The 10,451-nt window shown below is 43.7% G+C and overlaps 1 long non-coding RNA gene across 2 annotated transcripts; it reads left to right on the top strand.

Annotated features, from left to right (window-relative positions):
- Nucleotides 1-7,598: 7,598 nt before the first annotated feature.
- Nucleotides 7,599-10,221, top strand: LOC147359992 (uncharacterized). Of its 2 annotated transcripts, none has more exons than XR_015138892.1 (2): nucleotides 7,599-9,956; nucleotides 10,056-10,221. It is a non-coding gene; the product is annotated as an uncharacterized LOC147359992 (long non-coding RNA). The 2 variants fall into 2 exon arrangements; XR_015138891.1 differs by having other exon boundaries at nucleotides 7,721-8,452.
- Nucleotides 10,222-10,451: the final 230 nt, after the last annotated feature.

The following is a 10,451-nucleotide window of genomic DNA, read 5'->3' as shown; positions in this document are numbered from 1 at the left end:
GGCTATTTATTACTTTGTGATGCATCCACTTAGAACAAGGTAAGAGTAAGGCTGCTAACTTTTCGTTCTTGCCTGGTTTCGTCGTATGAGGTGCACAGGCACTACGTAGCTTGTATCTAAAGACTGAGAATAGTATGAACTACGCGAGTCCCCTGGCTTACGGCTGTTGCGCTCAGAGTTATTTATTGATTAATTTTATGATAGGGCTAGAATGGATACCTTATAACAATTGTGTGCTAGTAAAACAATGAAGAATCGAATGACTCCGTTTTGAAGGATATTTTCTATGGTAAAAGTATATGAAGTAAAGTTGCTTAAATGAAGATCACTTGACTCAGAATACTTCAACGTATTTTGTTCACATTGTACCACTAAACATTATCACTAAACCATTAACTGCACGATGTTAGGTAACACAGTGCACTTTTTGTTGAATTCATAGAAATTCTTCCGCTTATTTAACCACTCTTTTCTGATGGCATTCCAGGCTTAACATTCTGTTGAGTTTTACAAGCTTAACTCTTGAATGGCAAAATGTTAGTAAGTAGAAGGTTACATTTCATTTATATTATGAGCGGTGCAGGGGTTCAACATTTTAAGTAAAAATACTTTCACATACTACCTCTCTTTCTCTCTCTCTCTCTTTTTTTTAACAAAGTTTTAACATCAGAACTGTTCTCTTAGGGGAAGAAATACTTCAGGGCTTGACTTTTTGAACAACTTTTAACTGTAAACATATAGATCTGTCTTGTATGTATTCATGAAAATGGAAATCAAAGCTGCTAGTGCTTCTTATTTTAACTGTCCCCCCAGAAGTATATGTCAGTGGTCTTTTCAACTGGATCTCTCATTGAAATTATTGGTGAAGTGATTGATTACTAGACATATTGTAAAACCAACAGATCTTGGTTATACAATAAAACGTCAATTCATTGGTAGTCTGAATTGTTTCAAGTGTACCTTATTAACAAAAATATCCGTGGATTCACCTTAAAATTTTATAGTACTAAATGTCAAGCTAACTGTGAATTTTGTTCTGTATCTTAAGTAAGTTTATGATAATGTCCTCATGAGCTATCAACAAAATATATGTACTTTTGTGAACTATGAATTTTCTAATTAAATTTTACATGCAACATGATTTTTACATGAATGATACTTTGTTTAAACTATCAAATGTCAGTATTTTACTACAATTTTATTATAAAATGTACATTATCACTAAATGAACTTTGATTTTAAAAATCAAATTAGCTTTAGTTGTATATTATTTTTTACAAATAAAGATAGACTTGTATAAAGGCTGCTTTCTTGTTTGCAAAAATACATGAAAAGTCACCCAACGAGTATTTAGCAAGCACCTGAAATAGAAAATGAAAAGGGAGAAAATTGCTACGTTATAACAAGATCCTAGCTTTCTTAACTTTTAGAAGCTCAACACCTAGAATTTCAGTGGTTAGGACTCCTCACTGTAATTGCCGATGCCCAGCTTAGGGTTAGGGCATTTAAAATGTGGTTAAATTCAGAGAATGTAAGAGGTTATACATGATACCCATCCCAGAATTATCACTTAGATGTTTGATTGTTTGAAATTAGACAAAAGTTGTTTCTAAAGTGACAGTTTCTCTTTCAAATTCAAATTCACTTAGTTACACTTTTTATCACCACCCTAGGTATAGGTATCGCCTATATGGATTGGATTCAACTTATACTAAACATCATAAAAGGCCCGAAATAAAACACACCCTCTTCCTGAGCCATTTCTAATTCCAAATTAGTCACCCTGTAATTGGCTAGCTTGATCTCTGCACTAACTTCTCTGCCAGGCAGCATGCAGGATGACAACCAGTTCCTTCCCCCAGTTTAAAAACAGCAAATCCGCTAGGTAAAAATTCAACATCATGTATGTAGACCCCACACATCATCCATTGGTGGGGACCAGGAAGAAAAACGTGCAAGGAAAAGCCAACCCATTTCTGGTCATGTGCCGTAACGTGCTTGAATTAACGGTCAGCAGCAGCTAGTGATGGCATTTGCTCTGGTTTTCCCATCTTTTAGACTGATGAAAGGTTTAATTATGGGTGACCAAACTTTAAGAGTTATGTGTGTGTGTCAGTGACTTTGGTGGCTGAGGTCTCAACAGTTTGGGGAGAACCTTAGAAGACGTGGAAAGTCTTGACGTTTAAAAGCTAATGTCTTCATCTAGCTGCTTTACAACATTTGATGTGTATTTTATAAATTCATGTTACGAGTTTGTATTTTATTTACAAGCTGTATTTAGGTGCCTTCCCGTTTTAAAAAGCTCTCAGTTCTCCGTGTAATAGGAAATCTTTTTTTCTAGTTCATTATAATTATCTAGTTTGCTGTAATCCCCAGGGATGGATAGCAACGTTATTTAAGATATTATTAGTAAAGGTAACATTTTTTCCATTATACAAATAATACGTAAATTCATTTTTTAAAAAATGCTAATGTTCTTTTTTTCCATGAAGCATACTGACTCATACGACACTTCGTTACAAAAAAGAAAGTGGCTGAAAGTAAGAGTGACTATAATTGACATTGGGACATTTTTGAGAGTGAACGGATTTGCTATTAATTATGCCAGAAGAGCAGACACAAACTATGTTAAGTGTAATGTGAGTCTCTGTATTAAAGATACTGTAGTATAATGGCTTTGACAAACACTTGTGAAGCACTTTGTTTTCCAGTTGAGAAATTTGCCATGGAAAATACTAGGCTATTTTTTTCCAGGTGGGGAAAAAAGCACTGCATTGATGGCTTGCTTGCTTTCCTATTTTGAAATAATTTCAAACGTAGAACAGAGCTGCATGAAAAGTACAGCCTATACCCTCCACCCAGATCATACCACACTTGTTTTATCTCTGTTTTTCCTGAAACATCTGAGAACTGGTTGCAGAGATCAGAGCCCCTGAGCCCCTGAAGACAAGCATGAGAGAACAAGGATGTTCTCCCACGCATTCCTTTATACAATTGCAGTTTGGTTATCAAATTCAAAAGATCTAACTGAGACAGTCATATGGATTACACAAAAGCCGTACTAGAGTCTCAACGGTTGCCCCCATAACGTCCTCTACAGAGAACTCCTCCCTCCATCCAGCATCTAACCCGAACCAGGCGTTGCATTCACATGTCACATCTCTGGTCTCCTTTAGTCTGAAACAGTTGCTCAGCTTTCTGACCTTTTTCAAAAAGTAGAGACAAATTGTTTTGTAGACTGTCCCTCAATTCGAGTTTGTCTGTTTCCTCATAATTAGATTCAAGTATCTGGCAAGAACACTACGAATGCGATGTTATATCCTCATATTACCATGCCAGGAGGCACATCGTGTCATTTTATTTCAATATTATTGACGTTAAAACACTTAAAAAACTTCTATTCTTGTGTGTTTCCATTATTCTAATTACTCTTAGGCTGATAAACACCCACGGGACTTAGGAAAGGCATCTGTTTTCAGATCCATTCAATCCACGTTCTCAATTGTTTTCTAATTGGGGAAACAATACAAAAATGATGAAGTGGCATGGATGTTCTTCAGTGCCATTTGTTTAAGCACTTTTGTGGACCCAGTGATTATTTTTTCTGGCACTGACCTGAGTGGAAAGAAACCACCCCAGTGAAACTGAAATCCTGTGGTCATGTTCTCCAGAGAGCTAACGGGAGACTCCCACGTTTGGAGTCTTCTGATTATGAATACCGTAAACCCAGCTCCAATTGCTTCACTAAAAAAAAGATTTATTGGTTCACAGAGCTGAACAGTCAGGGCTAGAACTTCAGCACAGATATGTTAACAGTGCGGCTGGGAGAACCTAATACAGTGAGGGGAACGGCCTGTATTTGCTTGATCCAAACGGGAGCCGCGAAGCCACAGGTGTCCGAGCTGTGGCTGGTGCAACCGAGAAACTAAATGTTTAACGATGCGCACGTGTGTTAGCCGCTCAGTCGTGTCCAGCTCTGCTCGAGGACTGCAGCCCGCCAGGCTCCTCTGTCCACGGGGCTCTCCAGGCAAGAATCCTGGAGTGGGTTCCTGACCCAGGGATCGAACCCACGTCTCAAAGTCTCCGGGTCTTTGTAGCCCGGGTCTTCACCACTAGTGCAACCTGGGAAGCCCTTAACTCTGTGTAGTTTTAATTAATTTATTTAAAGTAGCCACATGGAGCGAGTGGCTGCTATATGTTACAACACAGGCTAGAATCTCCATTATTTTTCTTTTTAAATTAATTTTTATTGGCATATAGATGCCTTATTAGAATCTCTGTTTCTGGTTTTGCTATCCTGTTTGCTACTTTTCTCAGGCAAATGACCCCTTTGTGGTGACAAAAATGTTCTGCAGCAACTCTAGCATACCTTCTGCCATTAACTACCCACCCGGAAGGGAGCCTCCCCTTCCCATGAATGGCAGTCGAGGCCTCAAAGCCCACTCTCCGTGGTCCCGTCCAGTTCCAGACCCACGTCTGGGCGGGCTCGGTGAGCGGCGGTACCTCCAGTAGTCGGGGAGTCAGGGTTCTGTCACCTCACGGAAGAATACTGTTGGTCACGCAGTCATGTCCGGCTCACGGAAGAATACTGTTAGGCACGCAGTCGTGTCTGGCTTTTGCAACCCCATTCACTGAAGCCCATTCCCTTCTCCAGGGGATCTTACGACCCAGGGATCGAGCTGGGTCTCCCGCGTTGCGGGCGGATTCTTTCCCATCTGAGCCACCAGGGAAGTCTCGACAGAAGGAGCCTGTGAAAGGACAGCGAGCGCGGTGCGTCACTTGCAGCTTTGTTCACGAGTGTTTGGGCGCACCTTTCTCATAAAGGGGAGAGTTAAAAGCATAAGCTGCTGTGCAAAAGGTGCATGGGGACAGACAGCAGCCCTCACCAAGGAACATGGTAAAAGCAGAAACGAAGTTTGGGGGTCCAGTGGGGTGTTCTGAATTTGAAAGGAAGGTTTAAATCTCATAATAGTGACAACATTTTGGGGGGGGGTTTCAGGTATTATTGTTTATTTGGCCTGCATTTACCATAAGGAAATCGGATACAAATCTAGTGTATAAAGAGGACATGAACCCAATAGAAGCTTCAGTCTGACGTGGCAGAGGGACTTCAGGGCCCCTGGAAGTCCAGGGTTTAGGAATCAGTGCTCTCACTGTTGGGACCCTGGGTTCCAGCCTTGCTCAGGAAACTAAGATCATGCAAGGCCCATGGCACAGCAGGAGAAAAGAAAGAAACGGCAGAAAGTTCAAAGCTTACTACTTTTGAAATATAACACCAGGACAGAATGGTGGTCTTAGCTCTGTTCAGTCACTCAGTCGTGTCTTAACTCTTTGTGACCCCATGAATCGCAGCACGCCAGGCCTCCATTACCAACTCCTGGAGTTCACCCAGACTCACGTCCATCGAGTCAGTGATGCCATCCAGCCATCTCATCCTCTGTCGTCCCCTTCTCCTCCTGCCCCCAATCCCTCCCAGCATCAGAGTCTTTTCCAATGAGTCAACTCTTCGCATGAGGTGGCCAAAGTACTGGAGTTTCAGCTTGAGCATCATTCCTTCCAAAGAAATCCCAGGGCTGATCTCCTTCAGAATGGACTGGTTGGATCTCCTTGCAGTCCAAGGGACTCTCAAGAGTCTTCTCCAACACCACAGTTCAAAAGCATCAATTCTTCGGCGCTCAGCCTTCTTCACAGTCCAACTCTCACATCCATACATGACCACAGGAAAAACCATAGCCTTGACCAGACAGACCTTTGTTGGCAAAGTAATGTCTCTGCTTTTGAATATGCTATCTAGGTTGGTCATAACTTTCCTTCCAAGGAGTAAGTGTCTTTTAATTTCATGGCTGCAGTCACCATCTGCAGTGATTTTGGAGCCCAGAAAAATAAAGTCTGACACTGTTTCCACTGTTTCCCCATCTATTCCCCATGAAGTGATGGGACCAGATGCCATGATCTTCATTTTCTGAATGTTGAGCTTTAAGCCAACTTTTTCACTCTCCACTTTTACTTTCATCGAGAGGCTTTTGAGTTCCTCTTCACTTTCTGCCATAAGGGTGGTGTCATCTGCATATCTGAGGTTATTGATATTTCTCCCAGCAATCTTGATTCCAGCTTGTGTTTCTTCCAGTCCAGTGTTTCTCTTGATGGACTCTGCATAGAAGTGAAATAAGCAGGGTGACAATATACAGCCTTGACGAACTCCTCTTCCTATTTGGAACCAGTCTGTTGTTCCATGTCCAGTTCTAACTGTTGCTTCCTGACCTGCATACAGATTTCTCAAGAGGCAGATCAGGTGGTCTGGTATTCCCGTCTCTTTCAGAATTTTCCACAGTTTATTGTGATCCACACAGTCAAAGGCTTTGGCATAGTCAATAAAGCAGAAATAGATGTTTTTCTGGAACTCTCTTGCTTTTTCCATGATCCAGCGGATGTTGGCAATTTGATCTCTGGTTCCTCTACCTTTTCTAAAACCAGCTTGAACATCAGGAAGTTCACAGTTCACGTATTGCTGAAGCCTGGCTTGGAGAATTTTGAGCATTAGTTTACTAGCGTGTGAGATGGGTGCAATTGTGTGGTAGTTTGAGCATTCTTCGGCATTGCCTTTCTTTGGGATTGGAATGAAAACTGACCTTTTCCAGTCCTGTGGCCACTGCTGAGTTTTCCAAATTTGCTGGCCTATTGAGTGTAGCAATGGGTAAATGGAATGCCCAAGGGGCTGGTGTGGGGTAGGGTGGGTGGGGCTGGTAAACCAGAGTCTCCCTTTAGACACAGACACACAGCCACGCCGTGGCGTTGTTACCACGTTACCACTCGGGCACATATACGCCCACTGTTGCCAGCTCTTCAGACTTTTAAGGAGATACCAGAGGACTTCCCTGGTGGTCCAGTGGCCAAGACTGCACGCTCCCAGCGCAGGGGACCCAGGTTTGATCCCTGGTCAGGGAACTAGATCTCACATGCAGCAGCTGAAGATCCTGCATGCTGCAACTAAGACCCGGCACAACCGGATAAACAAAAATAGATATTTTTAAAAAGACGATATCAGAAATCCAGAATGTCCCATGAGACATCCTGATTTTTAAAACAACTCATGAGAGAGACCACACGGACCAGCCGGCCCCAGATGCCTGCAGGCTGCCCGTGGCCAGTGCCGTCTCAGAGGCTCGGAACCGTAGACCATCGACGGCTCTCATTCCTTCACCGTGAAACCGTCTCCTGAGGACTGAGTGAGGTAGTGTGTGCAGAGGGTTGAGGACAGTGCCCAGGGATTAATAAGCTGCCACTGGATGTCAGCGGTTCCGTCCGTTCTCAGGGAGATGGCTGAGGCCCAGAGGGATTCGGTGACCAGCCCAGAGCCGTCCTCCAGCCATGTGACTCCAGCGTGGCCCCCAGACAGCAGCTCCAGCTTCACTAGGATGCAAGTTAGAGCTGCCCACGCTCAGGCCCCACCTCTGTTCTGCAGAACAGACTCTCTGCTGGTGGGGCCCGGAGTCTACATTTTAACAAGCTCCCCCCAGGTGCTTCCTGTGTACACGACAGTCTGAAAAGTTCTGAAATCCATCTGTGTCAGTCTTGGCAGAACTGCATTAAGGAACACGGCTTATAAACGCCTCTAAAATTCATAAAGATGTACAGAAATCTTCGTTTTCTCATTGGGCGTATACCGTGCTGTTAACTTGGCAAAAGCAAGCTTCGGTCTCCGGCCCCTTGTGCAAGGGATCCCACTTCCTTAAATTAGTATAATCTGACTTTCCAGAATTGCAGTGTTGATCAAGTATAGTAACTCCCCATAGAAATCATTAGAGGCGTGCAGAAACAAGCCTTGGAAAACCCCGGGCTGGATTTTTGTGTCGGGCTATCCAGCAAAAGGGAAGACAAAAAAGGCTAGAATCTGATGAACAGTCCCACCCACAGATGGTATCAGTATAGCATTCCTTTCCCGTCCCATCCCCCAGCAATGCCTGAGACGACAGTTGAATAGCATTCACGGCATTGTTCCACGCCGACCTGGAGCAGGTTCCACTCGATGAAAGAACAAGGAGCTGTTCTTATGGAACATAAGAGTCCTGTTCCCAGGCTCTCTGTCCTGTGCTAGCTTTAAATCTGTGCTGGGTAGTCAGTTGCAAATCAGGTTTTCCCCAACATTCCCAGAAGCCTGCAGCTGCTGTCTCAGGTATGTGCCCCGGGTGACTCAGGTAAAACTCTGTATGCTTAGTGACTCAGAAACGAAATCATTAACTTGGTGAAATGTTACCTGCCGAGCCTGGGTAAAGGGACCTTGAAAAAGAGGGCTTTAGAATGTGGGCCTTCCAATAATGCCGTGATGGTGACAGCATGGGAACAGCAGTCCTGGTCAGTGTTGCTTCCTGGGCGGACCGGTGACACCCCAGAATCATTTGGAATCAGAAAGAAGCTCCAGTCAGTCACTCTCAGGAGGAACAATCCGCACCAGGTATCTTACGAAGAATGCAGATTTCATCTCTGTGAATCTCTATCTGGTAAAGCAGGAAAGCGTGGGAAAGGATTCCTGGTTTAGAAACACACACACAGGTAACTTTTGCTGGGTGGAGGCAAGTCTACTGTTTTATTAGCATTTAAAACCCTCACCAGGAATTCAAGTGGATGCTAGGCTTATTATTCAGATATTTGAAATGAAGATAAAATGGACTAACAGCTTTAACGGTGCGATATGTTGAACACTGCACAACATGTATTAACCAACTGGACAATCGTGGGGTGACATAACCATACACTTAGGAGCACAGGTACAGGGAAGAGCCCTGGCATTAAATGGAAAACCCACCATTCAGGCCTGAACAGAAGTCCTTGGCTGCTGACAGAATCTCCCCTTGACTTCAGACTTGAGACATACCGAGCGAGTCTGTCAGACACACACAGACAGCTTTTAACTAGTTGATTTTTAACCTGAGTACATGCATTTACACACACACACACATCTAGTCTGCTGGCACGTGGAATTAACATTAACGTACTGAAAAAAAAAGATTAAAAGGGACTTCCTGGGAGTCCAGTAGATAAGACTCTGCATTTCCACTGCAAGGGGCACAGTTTCAATCCCTGGTTGGGTTGGGGAACTAGGATCTTGCAGCCCACCTGGTGTGGCCCTAAATAAAAAAAATTTAAAAGTCTATAACATTAACATAATGTACACTTCTGGCACAAAATGCCATACAAAATGCCAGAAGTAGAAATGTTAGTTGCTCAGTTATGTCCGACTCTGTGACCCCATGGACTGTAGCCCCCAGTCTCCTCTGTCCACAGAATTCTGCAGGCAAGCATGCTGGAGTGGGTTGCCATTCCCTTCTCCGAGGGATCTTCCCAAGCCAGGGATCAAACCCGGGTCTCCTGCATTGGCAGGGTAATTCTTTACCATCTGAGCCACCGGGGAAGCCCACAAAATGCTACGCAATACTTGAAAAGTAACTTCAAACAAATCTCACCCCGAAATGGCCATTGTAATAATTTTCCAGTCCCCTGTGGAAAACAAGAGTAAAACCTTTGCAATAAAATCGTCACAGTTTCGTTGCTGCCCATGAAGGTTCTTCTAGCGAGCTGGCCTCCACGGCCTCCCTCCGCCCCCGTAGGGCCTGGCTGGTGCTCCCAGGGCCCGTGCCCAGTGGGGCTGGCGTGTGCCTCCATCAGCCAAGCCGACAGGGGAGGGAGAGGAAGTAAACAGGGAAGGGAGAGAGCCAGGAGAGGAGGCCGAGTGGCCGGGAAGCTGGCCAAATGGCGGAGGGCTGAATGGGCTACATCAGCTTCTGACAGCGCCTCAGATATCCCCGATGTCCTGTCCCGCTGCTGCCTGAATGCCAGGGGAACACAAAACCCCTCTGCCTGGTCGTCACCGAGAATTCATAAATGTTGCTTTTTAAAACAGCACGTTTAGCAGAGCAAAATGTTCATGATTTTGAAGGACGAAAAGCTGGAGACAGAAGGTGAGGTCACCTTGACGTCTCTTAATCAAGTTGTGAAGTTCAAGTTCAGCCTGCCAATTTCTTGTTTTAATCATGGTTAGCGTTTTTCCTCTTTTGCAGGGTTTACGCTTGAATGTCGAAGACTTTAGGAGGGAGGCAAGATACAAGACTGATGATGCTTAAGATCGGACTGGGGGGTTTTCTTTCCCTCTCCTCTTTTAGCCTTGCAAAGACAAATAATGGTTAAGGATGGATAAAATATTTAACAGTGACCATGCATAATTTATTCCTGAGTTGTTGCTTATTTCCAGCTGAATAGTTCGCTCTCAATTAGGACTTCTCAGAACCGCCGTGTCTCCTTGACAAACTGACATTAGGCTTATTTTCACTCTTTTCTTCCTAAAGCTAATTGTTTTTAATCTGTGTTGTGGTTGTTGAAGTACTCATTCCTAGATGTTCTTTTTATCAATAACAAAAATCAAAACTGGAGGCAAAGTTTTTTTTTTTTAATATTTA

Source organism: Bos grunniens, chromosome 13, assembly GCF_055505025.1.
Source record: "Bos grunniens cultivar Pamir isolate PY7600 chromosome 13, Bosgru_T2T1.0, whole genome shotgun sequence".
NCBI classification, from domain to species: Eukaryota; Metazoa; Chordata; class Mammalia; order Artiodactyla; family Bovidae; genus Bos; species Bos grunniens.
The sequence above is the reverse complement of the archived record's forward strand: the minus strand, read 5'-3'. Positions and strand labels throughout refer to the sequence as shown.